Consider the following 22509-nt stretch of genomic DNA (forward strand, 5'->3'; position numbering starts at 1 on the left):
GTCTCCAGGCAGGGAAGCGGTGAGTCACCGGAGGGGTAGATTGAGCTACTCCTTAATAAAAGCCTTAACCTGAGGATGCGACTACAGAGGAATCCCATCAATATCCAGACAGACTAAGGCAATAGCAGACACTTGCTTTCGTAAGGTTGCCGCTCTAAGGCCCTGCTGTGCACCATTCTGTAAAAGGTCCAGTAACTGAGGTAGCAGAGGAGAGATAGGGTTGATTGTCTTCTGGTGACACCACCTGGAGAAAACTTTCCAGGTGTATTGATATATCCTTGTAGTAGAAGGACGTCTGGCTTTAAGGACGGTCCCCACCACCTCCACGGAAAGACCAAGGGCTAAGAGCCTTGCCCTTTCCACATCCAAGTGGTCAATTGAAACCATTCTGGATCTGGATGAATCATTGGTCCCTGTAGAAGGAGATCCGAGGATGTTGGAATCTGCCAAGGTGCCCTGGTGGAGAGCCCCATGAGTGCCGGAAACCACGGCCGGTGTGGCGAATTGGGAGCGATCAGGAAGACTTCCGCTCACTCCACCCTTATCTTCCTGATGACCTTCGGAAGGATAGGCAGTGGTGGAAAGGCATATAGGAGACCCGGAGGCCACTGAGTCAGAACAGCGTCCACTTTCTCTGCTTTCGGATGGTAGAACCAGGAGAAGAACCTATCCACCTGACAATTCTGGACTGAGGTGAACAGATCCACCATGGGCGTTCCAAACCAGCTGGTGATGGCTTGAAAGACTTGTGTATCCAGCATCCATTCCCCTTCCTGGAGGGTCTGACGGCTTAACCAATCTGCCTGAATGTTGTGGATGCCCCGTATATGTTCTGCCCTGAGAGACAAAAGGTGTTTTTCTGCCCAGATAATGATGGCCGATGATTCCTGGTGCAGACAAGAGAAGCGAGACCAACCCTCCTTGTTGATGTGGGGCTTGGTCACCACATTGTCTGTCCTGATTAGCAAGTGTTTGTTTCTGACATGTCGTGGAATTTGATGAGGGCTAGGCATACTGCCCTGAGTTCGAGGACATTGATGTGGAGAGTTGTTTCTGACTGGCTCCACACGCCCTGAGCCAAAGAGTCTGCCACAGTGGCTCCCCATCCCTCGAGGCTGGCGTCTGTAAACACCTGGACAGGCTGTTTGTGTAGATACAGTTGTCCGAATGTTAGACTGTGGACTTTGGTCCACCATGAGAGGCTCATGCTGGCCACCGGACTGAGGGAGAGGGTCTTGTCTATCTTGTGTGTGATGAACAGCTGGAATGGATGCAGTGCTGCTTGAAGTGGTCGGGAGTGGAAGTGAGCCCAAGGAATCAGGCCTAGACAGGATACCATGAGACCTAGGAGCCTTCTCAGAGCCATCAGTTGTGACGACTTTACCGTGGACTTGGCAACCACCACAATTTTGTGGGCCTTGTCTGTTGGGAGGAAAATACTGAATTGGTGGTGGAATCTATGATCACTCTCAGATATAGGATCCTCTGTGACAGGTTTAGCAAGCTTTTGGCTTTGATTATAAGATGGCCATGTGTTTCGAGTGCCGTGATGACTCGAGTGGAGTGCTGAAGTGCCAGGTTGTATGAAGTGGCACATATGAGTAGGTCATCTAGGTAGGAATGTACTTGGATTCCTTCCTTCCTTAGCATCGCGACAATAGCTACCATCACTTTGGAAAAAAGAAAAAAACTCGAGGGGCAGATGTCAACCCAAATGGTAGTGCCCTGAACTGTAAATGAAGGTTCATATAGTTGAATCTCAGAAGGCGCCGGTGGGACTGATGGATGGGGATATGCATATAAGCCTCTGTGAGATCTATGGATGTCATGAAGGTGTTTGGTGCCTCTATGATGGTTCGCAGTGTCTCCATGCGAAAATGTTTGGCCTGGATGAATCAATTGAGAAATTTGAGATCCATTATTTTGGGGACTGTGAAAAATATGGAGTAAACTCCCTGGAGATGTTCCTGAATAGGTACTTCCTCTATGGCCCCAATCTGGATCAAGTGAGGAATGGCTTCCATTGTTCTCTGATGTTTTACAACACTGCGGTAGCATGGCGATACGACAAAGCGATCTGGAGGCTTGTGATGAAATTCTATTAAGACATCCCTGCTGAATTAGTTGTAGTACCCAGGCATCTGTCTGGGAGTAGCGCCACTGTGGAAGGAAAGTTGTAACCTTCCCCCCACCACGGGACCCCTGGCGTCACTGCTTATTTCCTTTGAAGAATTTGTCAGGTTGGTCAGCCCTAAAGGACTGTGGTTGTGAGGGGCGGTTGAATCTGTTGAAACGTCGAACGGACCCTCTCTGAGGAGCCCAGTGTGGACGTCTCTGATCCTGTCTGAACCTGGATAAGGTATTGTAGGATCGAAAGGACTGAGAGTATTGGCCAGGACGGGGTTCCTTTTTATGGGATTTAAGGATCGCCTTATTTTATCCTTAATTTCGGAGAGCATCCTATCTAATATCTCTCCAATAACTTTCCACCCTTGTATGGATGACCCATTAACATGGTCTTGGACCTGGACTCAGCCAACCATGGCCTTACCCATAGGGCCCTGCAAATGGCCGTACTGGAGGTGACTGCTCTAGCAGCGAAGATCACTATGTCCAAGGAGGCATCTGCCATAAAGGAGGACGCCTTTAGAACTCGAGACAGGCCCTTGGCTTTTTTTTTTTTTTAAATCTGTGGTGGGTAGAAGCTGAGTGAGCTTCCTTATCCAGGCATTTGAAGCCCTAGCCATGAGTGCTATAGTGGTATTGGCCTGAACAGATAGTGCAGCTGCCTCATGCACCTTTCTGGAAAGAAATTCCATTTTCCTATCGAACTGATCTTTAATAAAGCCCACTCCATCCTCCGCCAGGAAGTCAGAGGATTGAAGGGCAGAGATAGGAGCATCTACCACAGGCAATTCCAACATATTCATTGCATATGAGGCCATATCATATAGTTTCTTGGCATTGCCAGAGAACTGTTTATTATGTAGGGGTTTGTCCCATTCAGCTCTAATAACTTTCTCAAAGTATTCTGGTAAGGGGACCTTAATAGTCTGGGCCTCCATTGTGGGAAATATTCCTTGGAACCTTTACGTCTGGATTTAGACTTAGATTCCTCAGGTGCTTCAGCTTCATCAGATAGGTCTAAAGCAAAAAGTGCCTTGGCCAAAAGATGCTGGAAATCATCACAACAGCCGAGGCTGCTGTTCCTGAACAATTGGGAGTTCTTCGACTGAAACAAACTCTCCCTCCTTATTATCAGCTCCAGAATCCCTATCCACAGGGTAGGTTTCATTTCTCTGCTCTTGGATATTTGGCACTGCTTTCATAGCTGCCTTAGTGGGTCATTACCTAGAGGGGGCACTTTGGCTGTAACCAGGCTCCTCCTGCATGCGTTCAAATATGGCTGGGGACCCAGGGAAAGATGTCCAACTATATGAAAACCCTTGAGGAAGCGGCTGAAGGAGTCTTTGAGGAGGGTAACCCTGCTAGAAGGATAGGATAAGAGATTGGCGCCTCTGAAAATGTCTTTTCATGGAGCCCTCTATCATATTATATACCTGTTCAAACGTGGGGTTCTTGGGGGATCCCCCTTCCTCAGAAGGGGGGGTTACTTTACCCTCTGTAGCAGGGATGGGGAACCTCAGGCCCGGGGGCCATATGCGGCCCCCAAGGACATTTTTTGTGGCCCTCGGGAGCTCTGGGGCCCTTCTGTGGAGGCGGGGCGCAGGGCGGCCCTTCCCAAGGGTGTTCCTGGGGCCGCAGCTTACAGGGGTGCTGTGGCGCCCTTTGGACCTCCTCTCGCCGACTGTTGGCTGTTGGTCGGCGAGAGGGGAGGGAGAGGGACGCTTCCCTCAAGGCTGCCTCCTACAGCTGCGGCGTGCAGGAACGCTGCAGCACATTGTGAGCCCCTCTCGCTGCTTGTTGGCTGTTGAGCAGCGAGAGGGAGGGGGGAAGAGGCCGGCAGCTCCCGGCAGCAGAGCATGCATGCGGGAGCCGATTGGGCTTCGGGGGGGAGGGCATGGAGACTGGGGCCTGGTCACGCAGGACTCCGTGTGCCGCTGTGTGTGGGGGGGGGCGGGGGAGGCTGAGGCATGGTCGTGTGGGGCCAGTGGCGCAGGTGTGTGTGTGGGGAGGGAGGAAGGCTTTTCTCTCTTTTCTCCTTTTTCTGTCACTCTTTCTCCTTTCTCTCCCTCTCTGTCTCCCTCTTTTTCTGTCTCTTTCTTTGTCTCCCTCCGTCCTTTTCTTCTCCGTGCTTTTCTTTCTCCCCTACTCTCCATTTCTTTTCCCCTTTCTCTCTTTCTCCCTCCCTCCCTTTTCCTCTTTCTCTGTTTTCCTTCCTCCCTTGCCGACTGACTGTGGGCTGTGCACCCCTTGTTGCGGGAGCTGGTGGATTGTGCCAATGCCCATGAATAACCACCAGTACAGCTTGTAGAAAATGCAGTTGTTTATTCACAGTGCTATACACACACTCTTTCACCACTTTCTCCCGACAGACTCATGGAGTCAAATACTTATATACAGATGCCATCTCCAGGCAGCAATTAGTGTTACAGGCTGAGTCACCCTCCAGGTGCAACTCATTACCTTCAGGCTGAGTCACTCTACAGGTGCAAGTCATTAACTCAGTCTCAGGCCTTCTAGGGGCTTTCCCGGTTATTACATCAGCTTAGCTTGACACTTCGATCCCCTGAATCTAAATCCACCTGTCATAGCTAATATGAACAGACTTGCATATTCTGTCACCCCTGGCACCTCGTTTGCTCGGGCCCACCGCTGGCTGCCCTCCTGCCTGGGAGTGGGGGAGCGGGGGCGCCTTGCAGGCCTTCTGTGTGGCCTACCCTGGGGTTGCCAACCTCCAGGTGGTGGCTGGAGACCTGGAAACCCTAGCCTCTCTCCCCCCACCGGGAGATCTACACCTGGAATGCCCCCTGAATGATGTCAGAAATGTGCAAATGGCCCTTGGCAGGAAAAAGGTTCCCCACCCCTGCTCTGTAGGCTTCCTGGGCTCCACATCTAAAGGCACAGCAGAGGATCCGGCGGGGACCTTAGAGGTCGAAGCGGAACTCTGCTTAAGCTGGTGCTTGCAGCTGCTGCCTTTCCCCCCGCCATTAGAATTGTTTTTCTTCAGCAATTTTCCAGCCGAAGTAGATGGCGGCGGCGACTTTCTGGTCTCCCTCTCCGATAGTCCGCCAGGGCGGCTAACGGCGGGATCCGATTTTAAGGCCAATTCTTGATCTGCATCGGAAAGGAACTCGATGTCCTCCGATGCAGCTTCTCCAGCAGCCATTTCGTTTGCCGCCTCTTTCCCACGGCTTAGCTGTTCTCCCGCAGCTCAGCTGATAGTCGGCAGAGCCGGGAGCTTAAATTTAAAAAGCGATTGGATACGACAAGGTAAGGGAAATGATCTATTCTAACCTAATTTCACCAGATCTAGGCAGCAGCTATGGCTGCAACACTCTCACCCCAGCGAAAACAGGTGAAGAACAGGAAGGGGAGATGTTCCTCGCCATGAGACAGGAAGTTGTTAGTTTAGTCCTGCCTACCCCTAACAATGGGCGAGAAACATCCAAAGATCAAGATGCCCTTCCTTCAGAGCGGGAATGTCAAATCACATATTCCCTCTTTTTCTCAAGCATTTCTAACAAAAAACTGCTAAACAGAAATTATATAAAAGTTGTTACTATTAAACACATGCCATGGATATATGTAATTTAATTTGCAGTCCCCTTTTTCATAAAATAATGTTTAGAATTGCTCTCAGCTCACATCAGTATAAAGCAAAAAAAAAATGCAGGAACAGAAGACTCACTCATATGATGCACAATTTGGTCCATCATTCATCTAAGGATCCTGGAGTTCAACTCTTCCATATTTTATCCTCACAACAACTGTATCAAGGAGATGAGGGTCAGAAACAAGGACTGACCCAAGATCACCAGGTGAACTTCAGGGCAGAGTGGAGATTTGACTCTGGATCGTCCCAGCCTTAGTCCAGGACTAATATTCTAACCACTGCACTACAGTGGCTCTGCATGCCATTTATAAACCAAAGCCCAGCTTTTACATCTCCCATCTAGAAATTCCAGACAAAAGAATCACAGAAAATGTGTATCATCGTGTGGAGAGGGAAGCACCATCTCAAAGAACACTTTTTAAAATAGATAATAATAGTGGCAACTTCACAAAACACCTCCCCCCCATAACCTGTGTTTTCATTAACTTTTCGAAGCAGGTACATAAACACTGCCATGCATTAGTAATAATTATGCATCCACTGCACTAAAAACCTATTGTATGGAAGGAGCCATGAGTGTTCTTTGCTTCGTTTAAGTGATGATTAAGAGGACTGGATCTCACTGCTTCATTGAGTGTGGTTCACTAAGACAACCCCTAACAATGGGATATAAATGATGAAAAACTCAGAATAAAAATGTTCAGGTTTTTAACAGCCCATTCGAGGGGGGGGCAAGATCCATAGGAGCCAGCGTGATCCCACACCAGCATAACAGCCTGTTTAGCCCAGGATAACAGGCACTTATGCTGTCCCAGGTGGCCTCCACAGCCACCACCCGGAACCACAGCTGGTCAGCTTCCTAACCTCTTTTGCCCCGGGAACGCCCTCTTGAGCTGCAGTGTGGCTGTGCCACCTTTTGTGGTGGCGCAGCCTCACTGTTTGCAATGGGGCATTTCCCCCTTTTATTCTTTTTATTTATTATTTCTAAATATATATATATATATCCGCGGCAGCCAGGAAGCCTCTGAGGCGATGGTGTGGTTGCGCTGCTCCCAGCTGCTGCGAATCTACTCCCCCCTCATGAATGGGCTGCCTGTAGCCATTTAGCAAGTAATCACAGCTCACTATAGAAAGATAGTCAGAATCATATAAAAGTTTAAGAAATAATATTGTGGTGACAATACTGAACAAAATATTAGCCATAAAATAAACTTTGGAACATACTAGTGTGCCTTCAAAGCTAAACTGAGCCAACTGGTTCAGAGAACAGCTATGTGCTGGATGTGCTGGATGGTTCAACCAATCGGTTAATAACAGCACATTCAGCAATTGTCTCAGTATTCTAGTATCCAGCAGGCATAATTGTTGCTTCAAGTTGAAGATATAGATTTTAAGCAAACATACAGCAAAAGGATCATAGCACAGAAAGATGTTCAGTTTTGACAATAGATCCAACATTCTGTTCATCAGCAGGTCACTATTATCCTCTGACAACATCCGTTTTAGTCGATTGGTTTTATCCTTCATTCCAGTATTATCTGAGCAAACTAGGTAAACAAAAAACATTGATGTAACAGAAGAACATGCTGGGAGGCACTGTCAGTTCTTTATAACATCTGTGCATTTCACTCAAGCCTCTCTACCCTTTTTTCTTCAGTTAATCCCGCTGCGGCATCTTAGTTACTACCATCCTATTTTTGGTTTTTATATAATTGAACTATTGTAGTATGTCCAGTTTTGTGTGTGTGTTTGTGTTCAGCCTTTCTGGAATACAAACTTTAAACATTTTTCCTTCACCAAAAAAGCACAACAAAACGTAAGGATAAAGTAGCCAGTCTCTTAAAAAATTAAACATACTCAGCAAATTTTGTTTGTGCAGGGAAAGCAATAGGTAATCATAAAAAGTCTGCCATTAGACAGTTTCGTATTACAGCAAATCAGCATTTTTATGGGGGGTACAACATTTGTACCTGAAAGAAACATTGGTACAGAAAACAGCTACCACTACCTTCCTTTACATATATCAACTTATACTAAAATGATTTGGGTGAATTAGGCATAAATTCTGTAACTTGTTTCTGGTGAAGGCGTCAACCACCCAAACTAACACAAACAATTTTAAAAACTGAAAAGTTTTTCACCTGGGTCTCAGGGGTAAGTAAAAGAAAAGCCAATGTATTTAAACGACCTGCTTTGATCATTAGTTACAAAGCTACAAAATGAAGACACCACAATGCAATGACATCTGCGTGGCCCATTAATAGTTAACACCCCAACAACATCTGGCAATTTCAAACTATATATCCCATTCCTGAGATGTACAGCACAATAATTCAGAGTGTAACCAAAGAATGATAATTTATTCCAAAGTGCTGTGCAGCCAAGTACAGCTTGTACTCAGGCACTGCAAGAAATAAAGTTAGGATCTTGGTGACTAAAGCCGGGTCTTGACCCTGAGCACAAGAATATCCAGCATATTCCTGTTTTGGGGAGGCTGAATTAGAGACAAGTTTATTATTTAATTAATCAAGAGAGAGCATGATGGGGCCAACTGACTTGCTACTGATTTTTTTTACTTCATCATCACACTGAAGTCAGAATGGGAATGCATCGATTCATCACGCCACGCCGCTTGGAAAACGCCTAGAAACCTGATTTATTCCTACTTCCCGGAAGCCGACTGCACGCATTCTCAGCAAGGAAACGGGCCCCATGATGAGCCTCTCTGAGCTGGGTTTTTTTTTTTTTTAAATTATTAAATATCTTGTTGCAAACACGGACGCAACATAAACCTTCTAACCTCAAATCCGTTAGTCGAACTTCAAAAGAGAAAAGAGCAAGAGTCCAGTAGCACCTTAAAGACTAACAAAAATATTTTCTGGCAGGGTATGAGCTTTCGTGAGCCACAGCGTGATATTTTTGTTAGTCTTTAAGGTGCTACCGGACTCTTGCTCTTTTCTACTACTGCAGACAGACTATCACGGCTACCCACTGTGAATTATCTTCAAAAGAGAAAAGCAAGCTAGGTGAGAAGCATTTGTGTGTGTGTGTGTTTTGGAAAGGGCTGGTTTCCCTTTTTAAAATTAAACCGTGTATGTGACGAATCCCGGATTTAAAACCGATTAGAAAGCAGCCCTAAATATAGCCGCCGGCTAATTGCATCGCCTTTATCTGAAAAGCTCTTTAAAGCGACGTCGCCCCCGCCCTCCAAGCCAGGCCGGCCGCGATCCGCACCAGCGACAGAGGGCGGATTTGTGGCCACAACCTTCTCCTCTCTGCCAGCTTGGGCTTTAAGAGGGGAGTGGACATATTCATGGAGGAGAGGGGTATTCATGGCTGTTAGTTAGAATGGATACTAGTCATGCTGCATACCTATTCTTTCTAGTATCAGAGGAGCATGCCTATTATTTTGGGTGCTGTGGAACACAGGCAGGAAGGTGCTGCTGCAGTCGTCTTGTTTGGGGGCTTCCTAGAGGCACCTGGTTGGCCACTGTGTGAACAGACTGCTGGACTTGATGGGCCTTGGTCTGATCCAGCAGGGCCTTTCTTATGTTCTCTCCCTGCAACTCACGCCCGGCAAACTCTCACTTCCACCCGCCCGCCTCCAAATCTCTAACCCAGATGGCGACAGCCGTTCACGTTCACCCCTGTTCCGAAGGAAGCCCTTCACAGACGGTTTTTTTTTCTTTTACTAGAGGGTCAACGGGGGGGGGGGTTTCGCTGCTCTCTAGATGTGCATTCCCCCCCATCCAAATCCTTAAAACTCCACAATAAAGCCCCCCCCCCGTGCAGAGTTCTGAGGATTTGGATGGGGAGGGGAAATGCGCATCTAGAGAGCAGTGAACCCGGGGGGGGGGGGGACCTCCTGTGTATAAATGGCTAAAGTCGAGTCAGACGCTTTCGGCAGGATGCCACTACAGCTGCAAGATTGGTTTATGCAGCAAAATGGAAACTTTCAGAGATACCGGATAAGATGGATTGGATAAATAAAATGTTGGAACTAGCAGAAATGGCTAAACTTATGGCATTAGTAAATCAAAAGGAGAATACAGAAATTTGTGCGAGAATGGGAGGCACGGACAATATATTGTCAAAATGAATTTAAATTGGGAAGTATTGAAGGTTACGTTTTGTTCTAATCCAATTGATTAAGGTGGAAATACTCTTAAGATTAATGATTTAGATTTTAAGAATTGTAACCCAATTTATATACGAAGCATTGTATCGAATTAGAAATTAAATTAAAAGGGGACAATAAAGTTATCAAAAAGGTAGAGGAGAGAGGGGAAGTCAACGTAAACATATGAATTAATTAGTTATATAGAACAGAGAAATGTTGTTTGTATCATATAATTATGTTAATGAATCATGGAAACTACTGTACTATAAAAAAAATGTTATAATAAAGGAAGGATGGGGATCTGTCCGGAAAAAAAAGAAAGAAAGAAATTCTCCGAACTCTCTAATTCAACTGATCAAGGTAGAAATATTATTAAGGTTAATGATTTAGATTTTAAGACTTGTAATCAGATTTATATATGAAGTATCGTATCGAGTTAGAAATCAAATGCACAGGGGACAATAAAGTTATCAAAAAGACAGAGGAGGAGAGAGGGGAAGTCAATGTAAATATATGAATTAATTAAGGTTAATGATTTAGATTTTAAGAATTGTAATCAGATTTATATATGAAGTATCGCATTGAGTTAGAAATCAAATGCAAAGGGGACAATAAAGTTATCAAAAAGGTAGAGGAGGAGAGACGGGAAGCCAACGTAAACATATGAATTAATTAGTTATATAGAATAGAGAAATATTGTTTACGTCATATAATTATCTTAATGAATGATGGAAACTACTGTAATATAAAAAAAAGTTATAAAAAAAAGAAGAAGCTTTCGGCAGGAAACCGAGGGGAGGGGCAGGCTGGAGAGGAGTCTCCCGAAACCCCACCCGCATTCACACGCTGGCCCCTCCACGCGAGCAGGAGGGCGTCGAGTTGGCCTAAAGGGATGCCCCCCCCTCTCTCACGCACACACACACCACATATACACACACACACGCGTGTTCAGAGGCTGCCCCTCACTCCTTCGCCTCCCCTTACCCGCGGCGTAGTCTCTGCCTGGGCCGAGCTCGGAGAGGAGCCTCCCCCACATGGTGGCCGCCGCCGAGGGCCGAGAGTGGGGCGCCGAGGCGGAGCGGCCCACCCGGCTGCCCACGCGCGCGCCGCAGACGCCGAGGGGGGCGGGGCGGGCGCCCTCTGCGCCTGCGCCCTCGCTCCTCCCGCCGGGGCTTCTTTTCGCCCCGCCCTTCTCCGCCTGAGGGGAGCCGCGGCCGTTGGCGTCGCCGGCCCGGCCGTTGGCGACCGTTGGCGTCGCCGGCCCGTCCCTCGCCGGGACAGGAGCCGCGGAGAGGACAACGCTCGCTTTCTTCCGTCGCTGCAGCTCCCCTCCTCCTCCGCCCTGCCGCTACTTCACGCCGGGCGGGGACCGAGGCGGGAACGCCGCAGATGCCGCTGCTCTGGAGAAGAGGGGGGGGGGTTACATAAAGCGAGAGGAGGCGGCGGGGGGGGGGGATGTGGCCGCGTAACCTAGGGGAGCCCGTGAGGGTCACTGGAGAAACGAGGGCGCGCGAAGAGGAGCGCCCGCAGCCAGGCCGCAGCCAGGCCAGTGCGCGTCAAGCGGCGCGCGGCGAAAGCGCCTCTGGCCACGTGGACGCGCGGGAGGTTTGGACGCGCTCTAGAGGCCCGTTTCCCCCCCCCCATCCGGGTCCTCAGAACTCCAAAATAAGCCCCCGTGCAGAGTTTTGAGAATTCAGGACGAAAATGCACGGTCGCTTTAGCCTCCTTTCTTCCCTGTCCCAGCCAGGATGCAGCCAGGATCGAACGCACGACCGTGCGTTCGATCCTGGCTGCATCCTGGCTGGGACAGGGAAGAAAGGAGGCTAAAGCGACCGTGCGTTCTCGCCCTCAGAAAGGGGAAACGTGCAGCTGGAGAGCAGCAAGTTCAAGGCAAAACCTCCCGTGCAATCAGTGGCCGTGGAAAGGAGGCACAGACCGCTCACACCCAGGCAGCTGAAAAACATGCACCCTTTTTTTTAAAAAAAAAAATTACCCACTGAGGGAGATAACTCACAGTGGGTAGCCGTGTTAGTCTGTCTGCAGCCGTGTGAATGATTTATTACTGCGGCGATAGCCAGATGAAACTACAAACCTTATCGGTTCAAATCGACAACAAAATTAAATAATTAAATTGAAACCTCTCTAGACAAAACGCAGATGAAAGTTATATCGATTCAAATCGCCGTATTCACAAGGCGTATAATGGTTAAAATCGCTAATACCCCTTCCCCGAACGGATTTTAATAGCTACAGAGCAATACTCGGCTACTTGCAAAGATCGCTGAGAGTCTCCCTCCCGTAAGAGGAATTTAATTTTCTCTTCCTCTGAACTGATCTCCGTCATGTCAGGAAGAGGTAGAATTAGTTTCTGACGAATTCCCTCATAAAAAATGCATCTAAATAGAACATGACTGGTGCTTTCCGTTTCACCTGATCCACAAGGACATGCCCACTCAGATCTTGCTATGTCTGCAGTAGTAGAAAACGGCAAGAGTCCAGTAGCACCTTAAAGACTAACAAAAATATTTTCTGGCAGGGTAGGAGCTTTCGTGAGCCAGAAAATATTTTTCTTAGTCTTTAAGGTGCTACTGGACTCTTGCCCTTTTCTACCACTGAGGGAGGATCTTGTTAGCTGTGACTTCCCTTCTATCAGCACCCTATCAGAGAGTTCTGTCAACTTGCAACGCCTGTGGTTTCCTCTTCACACACTTGAACCATCCCGAGTCTGGGGGAGGGTGACATTTCAGTGCTGGGCAGAAATGTAAGTCTGAAAATGGGACAAATCACATGCAGTTAATAATCCCTGGCATCTGCAAACATAACACGGTTGCAGAACACTGGCTGCATTTTTACAGTATTTGAGTGTGACCATGTGTGTTGTATGTGCATAATTATATGCGTTGTATGTGCATAATGTGTATGTTGTATGTGCATAATAATTGCATTGCTCCTGTGAATTAGACATTTTAGAAATCAAAAATCAATTCTTAGCACCATATAATTTGTTATAACAGGAAAAGTGCAACTACAGTCATCCTTCACTTAATGCTATAAGAAGAAGAGTTGGTTTTTATATGCCGACTTTCTCTACCACTTAAGGAAGAATCAAACCGGCTTACAATCACCTTCCCTTCCCCTCCCCACAACAGACACCCTGTGAGGTAGGTGAGGCTGAGAGAACTGTGACTGGCCCAAGGTCACCCAGCTGGCTTCGTGTGTAGGAGTGGGGAAACACATCCAGTTCACCAGATTAGCCTCCACAGCTCGTGGAGGAGTGGGGAATCAAACCCAGTGCTCCATTTCAGACTCCACGGCTCCAAACCACTGCTCTTAACCACTACACCATGCTGTACACCATTAAGTGCTTCTGTACATTTGCTATGTTTTTCTTTAAACTGTAGGTTTAAGAAAACACTCAAGAAAATAAAGATATGTATACATCATATAAGAATATAGCCTACAAGAAAGACCTATTCCCCCCCTAATTCCAAGGATGCTGTTGATATTCTGAAATAGTGCTTAGAGAGTCATTAATGGGCTTGGATGAGGATGAACAAACTGAAAATTAATCCTTATGTATGTATATGTATATTTATGTATATCTTTTATTTGCTGGTCTTGGACCGTATTAAACTAATTATTATATATAACTTAATCCTGACAAGACAGAGGTTCTCTGGGTTAGTAGAAAGGCAGGCCAGGGACTTGAGTTTGCTTTGGTCTTGGATGGGGTTATACTCCCCTTGAAAACCCAGGCTTGCAGCTTGGGAGTGCTTCTCGACACAGTCACCTTAGACAACCAGGTGGTTGCAGTGGTTTGGAGTGCTTTTACTAGGGTTGCCAGGTCCTCCCGGCCACCAATGAAAAATGGTGTGTGTGGGGGGGGGGGTAGGGTTGCCTGATCCAGGTTGGAAACTCCTGGAGATTTGGGGATAGAGCCTGGGGAAGAAAGGGACCTCAGTGGGGTACAGTCCCAGAGTCCACCTTCCAAAGCATCCATTTTCTCCAGGGGAACTGTGTTCTGGAGATGAGCTGTAATTCCAGGGGATCCCTAGATTCCACCTGGAGGCTGGCATCCCTAGCTTTTACCCAGTGTGGTATAGTTGTTAGGAGTGGTGGACTCTAATTACACTGGCTACTGATCTGCTCCCAAGCCCAATTCAAGGTGTTGGTTTTGACCTTTAAACCCTTACATGGCTTGGGACCAGGGTGTCTGAGGGACCGTCTTCTCCCATGTGTTTCTGCCCAGGAATTAAGATCACAGGGAAAGGACTTCCTGATTGTCCCATCAATCAAAGAAGCTCATTTGGTGGGTGCAGGAAAAAGGGCCTTTCAGTGGCATCCCCACGATTCCGGAACAACCTCCCCAGGGAGATGTGCCTGGCACCCTCACTTTCAATCTTTAAGAGGCAGTTAAAGATGGTTTTATTTAGGACCGCATTTGATTAAGTTTACTTTTTTTTTGCCATCAAGTCACAGCTGATTTATGGCAACCCCATAGGGTTTTCTAGGCAAGAGACTTTCAGAGGTGGTTTGTCATTGCCTGCCTCTGCATCATGACCCTGGTATTCCTTGGAGGTCTCCCATCTAAATATTAGACAGGGCTGAGAGTTTGTGACTGGCCCAAGGTCACCCAGCAAGCTTCTATAGCGTGAGTGAAGATTTGAACCTGGGTTTCCCAGGTCCAATCCGACACCATAACCCCTACACCACAGCCTTTTATGCATGGCTGTTTCCCTCGTGATCACCCCCCCCCCCAACTACTTTGGGGCTTTGTTTTGATTATGCATATATTTTCCGACCGTCAGAGGTCACCCCACTCTCCCCACACATTTTCTCTGCGTTTTCTGGATGCTGTTTAGTCAGCATCCAGAAAACATGGGCAAAATGTGCAGAAACATGAGCAAGGCGGCCTCTGATGGTCGGAAAACGTATGCATAATCAAAACAAAGCCCCAAAATAGTTGGGGGGGGGGAGGTGACCGATAGGGGAACAGCCATGCATAAAAGGCCCATGCTGGCGCTCATGAGCCAGTCTACTAGCAGTCCTAAACTGTGATTTAATGTTTGTTTTTTATGTTTTTATGTATTATTTTTTATGTATTTTATCTATGTTGTAAGTGGCTTTAAGCTCTTTAAGGAAGAAACACTGCTAGTAAATGTTTCAAATAAATAAATTTTAAAAATCCAAGGATCTTATATTTTTCCCAATTAGGTTCATTTTTAAAATACCATTTATATAAATTACATTGGGGCAGAAAGACTTTGGGTTTGCGCAACTGAGTTTTACACTTCCAGTAAAGTGTGCTGTACACTGCCGTTGCTATAGTTGCACTGTACAAATGAGCTTTTTGTTTGCAGTCTTTTCTTTTTGCATGAAATTATTCCCGAACCCCTATTTTGTGGTTATGTTTATTATAAATGTCTGCCTAGTAAATGGTTAAACTGAAATAAAATGACATGGGAATACATTTGGTTTACTGGCATTTAAAAACACAATGAGCACAATTGTTTCCCACTTAATATGTGTTAAAACAGAAATATGCAAGAGCATATGGAGGAGAAATTCTTAGTGGATTGTGCCCAATATTTGTAACTTGACCCAGATGTTTGTAATTTGGCCTTCCCAGAAGGGCGTACAACCTGATACCATTTCAGATCTGCATACCTCCTCAGAGTTTCCCACCGGTTACTCAAAAGACAAGTGTCCTTTTCAGATGTTACCACTATGGGTACCAGAAGCCCACCAACAGGAGAGTGCACTACCAGCAAAATTCCTGATAATATGCAGCATTTCATGTGAAGAGGACAATGCATGGGTTTTCCATGTGCACTCAGCTTTACTCCATGGACGTTGTTTGCATGGAGTGAAGCTGTATATGCACAGGAAGTTCATGCATTGCCTTCACACAAAATGGCAATCACACATATCAGGAACATCATGCTCTTGTTGGTGGGCTTGTCGTCTTCATGGGAGCTGCTGGAATGCAGCGCTTGAGATCATGGCCTGATACAACTTTTTTTCCCTCCCTATCCCCTATTTTAAAGCCTCTAACCCTGGGTTGCCAACTCTGGGTTGGGAGATTCTTGGAGATTTTGGGGATGGAACCTGGGCATGGCGGGGTTTCAGGAGGGAAGGGGCCTAAGTGGTATAAATCCATAGAGCCCACCCTCTAAAGTAGCCCTTTTCTCCATGGGAATTGATATAAGAACATAAGAATAGCCATGCAGGATCAGACCAAGGCCCATCAAGTCCAGCAGTCTGTCCAGGGCATTTATGAACAGGTTGAAAAACATACTGGTAGTATAAAGATCAGTTGTAATTCTGGGGTACCATCTGGAGGTTGGCAACCCCTAATCATTCTGGAGAATTTGAAAGCTTGCACACTATGGTGTGTCATTTTGGTTGGTCCTAATAAAAGTGTTATTATGTGCATTTGTTTTTGGATGTATAAATGCTACAGTCTCCTTAAAATAATCTCAAAATTCAACCACAAAAATTAGAAGCAAGTGCATTAAGTCATAGACAAGTTCAGCTGGAATAGGACCAATGGAAGGCAACTGACCCAGAAATGTGAGGTTAGACAGTTTTGTATTCTTTACTGCATCCTGGATTTCACTAAGCATAAGGAACAGTTTGTGCTGCTATACCAACACCAAATGCATGATGATGGCTTGTCCTTATTTGGATAATAACCTTAGGTAAAAGTAAAATCAGTGTCATAGCTATAGAGCTGAATATCTACTAACTATGCCCAGAAAACTTAATTGGGAAAATACAGTTTTTTAGAATGTAGTTCTCAAGACCAATCATTTAGGATTAACTGAAGAAGTAACAAAGGTGTTTTCAACATATAATTATTTCAAAGGAAAGGCCTCTGGTATGCAATGTAATCCCTTTCCCAAAAGTATGACAAACCCATTGTCAGGCACTGGCCTGTTGTTCAGTGGCTGGCCAGGGGGTTAGCCTCAAGGTCACGATGTTATTCTCTGTACTGTTGTTTTGTCTTACGCCGGCTCTACCCTGGGAACAAGACCCTGAGAACGGAACGGGGGGAGGGTTGCCATGGCAACCAAGAGCCGTTCTGAAAGTTTGCTCTTCCTTATATTTCCTACACCCTCAGCTTTTCCCCATTAGTGACGTTGCTTATTTCCAAGTCACTTTCTGCTTACCACTGTGCCTATTTCTCAATAAACAACTTTCTATGGAAAACCTGCCTAGGAGTTCGTTTGTGGGATTTAGCTGGTGATCCAGAGCTGACATTACGACACTAATCCCACCAAGAACTTTTTTCTGCGCGTTGAACACCTGCGTTCTGGCCGAGGCCGCGGGGAGGGATTGCCGGTGGTCGTTCCGGGAGGAAACGCACCGCACACGTCTGGACTCCACCGAGGTTGCGTTCGAGCCCGGGAGGACACCCGTTGGCTTGCTGCCCTCGTGGAAGAACTTCGTTTAGTCCAGTAGGGCACTGTATTCCTTGCTCTCATGGTGGAGAAGCCGGAGGAGACAATCCCAGAGCTGCTTCAATTTTACCAGGAGGCGGAGAATGCCACCGCCAAAGCGGTTTTGCAACTGATTGATGTGCCGCCAGAAACTGCTACCGAAGCCGTGGTTTTACAAATATTGAAGCCTTGTTTTAACTGTCCAGTGCTGGTAGAGATCGCACGGCGGGCGCTACCACTCCGTCTCTAAACATGGAGAACTTTTACTGTTGCTGCAACAGGAGGCTGAGCAACTTTTCACGGCTCAGGCGGCAGTGATTCCGGCCGCTCAGACAGCAACTGGATTAGGAGCGTGCTCCAAGGTCCCAGTAAATCTGGATATTTGGAAGGAGCATTGGACCGTACCTCCAATCTCTCCCGACCCCCCTTCTTTGAGTTCCCAAGCAGAACAACGGCTCGCCTGCAGCGGCTGGCTAGAGTCGACCGTCACAGCAGTTTTTTGCAATACGGAGGGGGGTACCCCGCCGAGGAAGACCTTGATTATTGGAATACAAATCTCCAAGCGCCATGACCTGGACGGACTGGAGGTACGCGGATGAACTCCAACGCCTGCGGTACCGGAACCAAGACTTGGAGGAGCAATTGGCCCAGATGCGTGACCAAATGGACATGATGTGGCAGGAGTTTGGCAAGTTGCAACGAGCACAGCCTCCCGCACTAGTCCTGCCGCATCCAGGGCAACCGGGCCAACCAGCTCCGCCGCTACCAGGCCAACCAGCCCCACCGCTGCCGGGGCAACTAGGCCTGCCGAGAGCTCTATTACCAGGACAACCTGCTCTGCCGCCGCCTGGGCAACCAGGCACACCACCGCCGGGACAGCCTCCCCCGGGGCCACTCGGCGCGCCCGCGCCGCAACCGATACCACATCCCTACGTTCAGCACAGAGATCTGCGAATAACTTTTGACGGTTCGGCGGAGGGGTTACTGTGTTTCTTACATCAAGTGGACAGTTTCATGAGGGAACAAGGGCCCACCTTTCCCACAGAGGACAGCCAGGTCAGATATGTGTCATCCCTGCTGGAGGGAGCAGTGGCGGAGTGGATGATTCAACAATTTGACTTGCGGGCCCGATCCATCCTGACTTTAAATGACTTCATGTGGGTGTTGCGGAGGCACTTTGAGGATCCTTTCCGGGGTGAGAAGGCTAAAGCAACCATTCTCCAACTATGCCAAGGCACCAAATCTTTCAGGGAGTTTGCCAGTGAATTTCAATGACTCACTAGCAAAATAGCAGACTGGAGCGAGGCCACACTGATACAATGCTTCTGGGAAGCACTGAATCCCGAAATCTTGTACTGGGGATTCATGCAAGGAGACCCACCTACCCTTGAAGGGTGGATACTGCTTGCGGAGGAAGTAGAAAGTCGTCGGCAACTCCTTGCCCTTTCCAGACGCAGGGCTAAGGAAACAGCACCACGGCAATTCCGCGCACTGCCAAAATCAGCACCACGAGCACCCGCTCCATCTCCCCAGAGGCCGGCTCCCGACTGAGCGCGCCAAACGGTTCCAGAGTGGAGCCTGCCTCGTGTGTGGGGACTATGGCCACTTCGCGGCAGCTTGCCCAGTATGACTGGAACGGCCAGTTTCGAATCCCCGCCCTGGGAGTCCAACTTGGGCGGGTTAGAGACAACAGCCGGAGGAACGTGGTTATCGGACACGCCACCACGCTGGGTGCAAGGCCCCCCCTGCTCTTACGCTTGATGCAGGGGTCCCCAGGGATTCCACTACCCAGATACTCGACCCCTCCGGGTCACGGATTACAAATACACCTTTGCTTACCCCATCAGGGGTCCGGATTACAAATACCACCGCTGCGATTGAAGACAGCACTGCCTCTTCGGAGGAGGAGGCGACCTGGGAAACACCAGCGTTGAACCTGGTTCCCACTCTTGAACAGCCAAAAAACGGACTGGGTCTGCGGTAGAGGGAGCGCCATCGCAGACCCCTGCGCCCGTGCAACCCAAAGCTCTGCTAATGGTGAGAGAAGTGGAGGACACAGTTTTTCTGGATGTGGTTTTACAGCATTACAAGGGGCCCCCCAAAATTTCTGTCAAAGCACTAGTAGACTCTGGCTGTGGCCGTACCCTGATTAACGAAGATATGTTCAAAGCCCTAAACGTAAAAGCGGTCTGCCTGCCCCAACCCGTCCAATTCGCTCAGATGGATGGCAGTGACATATGGGGGGGGCAGTAGACCGACACACTGGCAGGGTAGCCATGGGACTAGGGCACCATTGGGAACAAATACACTTCACTATAGTACCAGGCATTCGTTATGCAGTAGTTTTGGGAGCGAATTGGCTGTGTGGACACAGCCCCACCATAGACTGGGCAGCCAAAACGATTGAGTTTACCCAGCCCCAATGCAACCGTCATCGACGAGAGGTAGCAGTTCCAATACCCGCCCTGACGGCTGAACCGAATGTGCCTCTCGACACTTCTCACTTGCCATCTGAATACGAGGACTTTGCTGATGTTTTTGATGTCAAGGAGTAAGATGTGTTACCCCCACACACACCGACAATCGGATTGCGCCATTGAAGTGGTGGGGGAGGGCAATTTACCCAAGAGTAAAATTTATCCCATGAGCCCCAAGAAGAAATCTGTGCTCAGAGACTTTCTGGACAAAAACTTAGTTCGAGGTTTCATCCGCCCCTCCACCGCACTGAATTGCGCCCCAGCCTTTTTCGTGCACAAAAAGACGGGAGACCTGCATTTATGCATTGACTTTCGCAAACTCAATGCAGTCACCCAAACCAACGCTTACCCCATTCCCCTGATTCCCAATTTATTGAGTCAACTAAGAGAGGGACGCATCTTTACCAAACTGGACTTGGTCAAGGCGTATTATCGTGTTAGAATTCGGGAGGGAACGAGCCATTGACTGCCTTTTCTAGCTGCTTTGGAATGTTTGAGTACCTAGTAATGCCTTTTGGGTTGAAAGGCGCCCCAGGGGTCTTCATGCAATTGATTAATGAAGTCCTGCATGCCTTGTTGTTTAAAGGAGTTGTGGTTTACTTAGATGACAGCTTGATTTACTCCAAAACATATGAACAGCATGTTGCCATGGTCAAAGAAGTACTGCGACATCTCAGAGAGAACCAGCTTTATGCTAAGGTATCCAAGTGCGAATTCTATCGTAACCAACTGACTTTCCTGGGATACATAATTTCACCCCAGGGACTTACTATGAACCCTGAAAAGGTACGAGCGGTAGTGGATTGGGAACCGCCATCAACCCGTAAGCAGGTGCAACAGTTCCTCAGGTTTGCGAATTTTTACAGAGGTTTCCTCCCCAACTTCGCCCAAGTTGCGTTGCCCATCACCGACCTCCTGAAAACCAAGGGAAAGGGGAGTGCAGCAACTCAGCCATCCGCTCAGGTAGAGTGGACGGCGGAATGTCAAAGGGCTTTTGGGACTCAAACGGTTGTTTACCACTGAGCCTGTGCTGAAGCATCCAGACTGTCAACGGCCTTTCATTGTTCAGGTAGACGCTTCAGAAGTAGCCATGGGAGGAGCCTTGTTGCAAGAGGGAGACAACGGGCAATTACACCCATGCGCTTACTTTTCTAAGAAATTTTCCCAATCCCAACGTAACTGGCCCATTTGGGAAAAGGAGGCAACTGCGGTGAAACACGCTTTGGAAGTATGGAGACATTTCCTAGAGGGGGCAGACACCCCCTTCCAGGTCTGGACTGATTACAAAAATTTAGAAGCCCTGACAGGAACTCGCAAACTCTCAGCCAAACAAGTAAGGTGAGCAGATTTCTTTTCCAAGTTTCAGTTTGTAATAAAACATGTCCCAGGGAAGCAAAGCCAGCTGGCAGATGCTTTGTCCCGGCTTCCCCAGTCTCCCAATAAGCTAGAGCGCCCCATGGAGTCTCTTTTCACTCCTGCACAGAGGGGACCGCCCACGTTAGCCGTGTAGACCCGTGCTTAAGGTGGGGGACTTAGTGTACTTAGTGTACTTGTCCACCAAAAACTTGCGGTCCCTGCGTCCGTGTAAGAAACTCAGTGAAAGATTCATTGGCCCTTTTCCCATAGCGAGACTCATCGATTCAGTAACTGTGGAACTCGTTCTCCCTAAGGCTCTGAGAAAGGTCCATCCCTTTTTCCATGTTAGCCTTTTGAAACAACATGTCCCCTCGTCCGAGTGGCACCCCGAAACCACCCCAGAAGTACCTAGCATGGTGGGTGGGGAAGAACACTTAGAGGTGTCCAAAATCCTTGATTCCCGTATCCACAGGGGGGGACTCCAATACCTAGTTCGTTGGAAACATTTTGGCCCTGCTTACGATGAGTGGATTGCGCATCACCACGTCTCCGCCCCCAGGTTGGTGCGTCAGTTCTATGCGTTATACCCGGATCATCCTTCCCCGCCGGACATGGGGGGAGGGGGGCCTTAGAGGGGGCAGAATGTCAGGCACCGGCCTGTTGTTCAGTGGCTGGCCAGGTGGTTAGCCTCAAGGTCGCGATGTTATTCTCTGTACTGATGTTTTGTCTTACGCTGGCTCTACCCTGGGAACAAGACCCTGAGAACAGGGAACGGGGCGGGGGGATTGCAGTGGCAACCAAGAGCCGTTCTGAAAGTTTGCTCTTCCTTATATTTCCTACACCCTCAGCTTTTCCCCATTAGTGTCATTGCTTATTTCCAAGTCGCTTTCTGCTTACCACTGTGCCTATTTCTCAATAAACAACTTTCTATGGAAAGACTGCCTAGGAGTTCGTTTGTGGGATTTAGCTGGTGATCCAGAGCTGACACCCATTCCACAGCATCTTCTGAATGCAAAACTTTGGTTTTGTTTTTTTGTTTTTTCTGAACAAGTACTTTAAGGTTGAGGAGTGAGCAGGGTATTTTTAATGACTGACTTGTAAAAGGCAATTGCTATTTACTGTGTTATTTTTATTGTTTTTGATAATAAAGGGGGTTTAAAAATGGAATCAAATCTAAATAAATGCCGTGACGGTAAGAGTGATTGGGAATCGGAGGGCTGGAATAATGGGATCAAGCAGGCCTAAACATTTCAAGAAGGAGGAAAGGTAGTCCCAGACTTAGCAGCAGATACCACATTGCCACTAGAATCAGTGGAGAAGTGGTGGACTCACCAAAGATAATGCCTGGGCCAATCCTAGAACAGCCAGGTAGGCCAA

General features: G+C 47.8%; 1 protein-coding gene across 1 annotated transcript in view; it reads right to left on the minus strand.

Annotated features, from left to right (window-relative positions):
• Positions 1-10892, minus strand: part of CEP85L (centrosomal protein 85 like) — a 177582-nt gene extending 166690 nt beyond the window's left edge. Inside the window, exon 1 of the mRNA XM_056856535.1 lies at positions 10842-10892. The gene's annotated coding sequence lies outside the window, so the exon portion shown is untranslated. The remainder of the gene's footprint in view (positions 1-10841) is intronic.
• Between the last annotated feature and the right edge of the window lie 11617 nt (positions 10893-22509).

Source organism: Euleptes europaea, chromosome 10 (assembly GCF_029931775.1).
Source record: "Euleptes europaea isolate rEulEur1 chromosome 10, rEulEur1.hap1, whole genome shotgun sequence".
NCBI lineage: Eukaryota > Metazoa > Chordata > Lepidosauria > Squamata > Sphaerodactylidae > Euleptes > Euleptes europaea.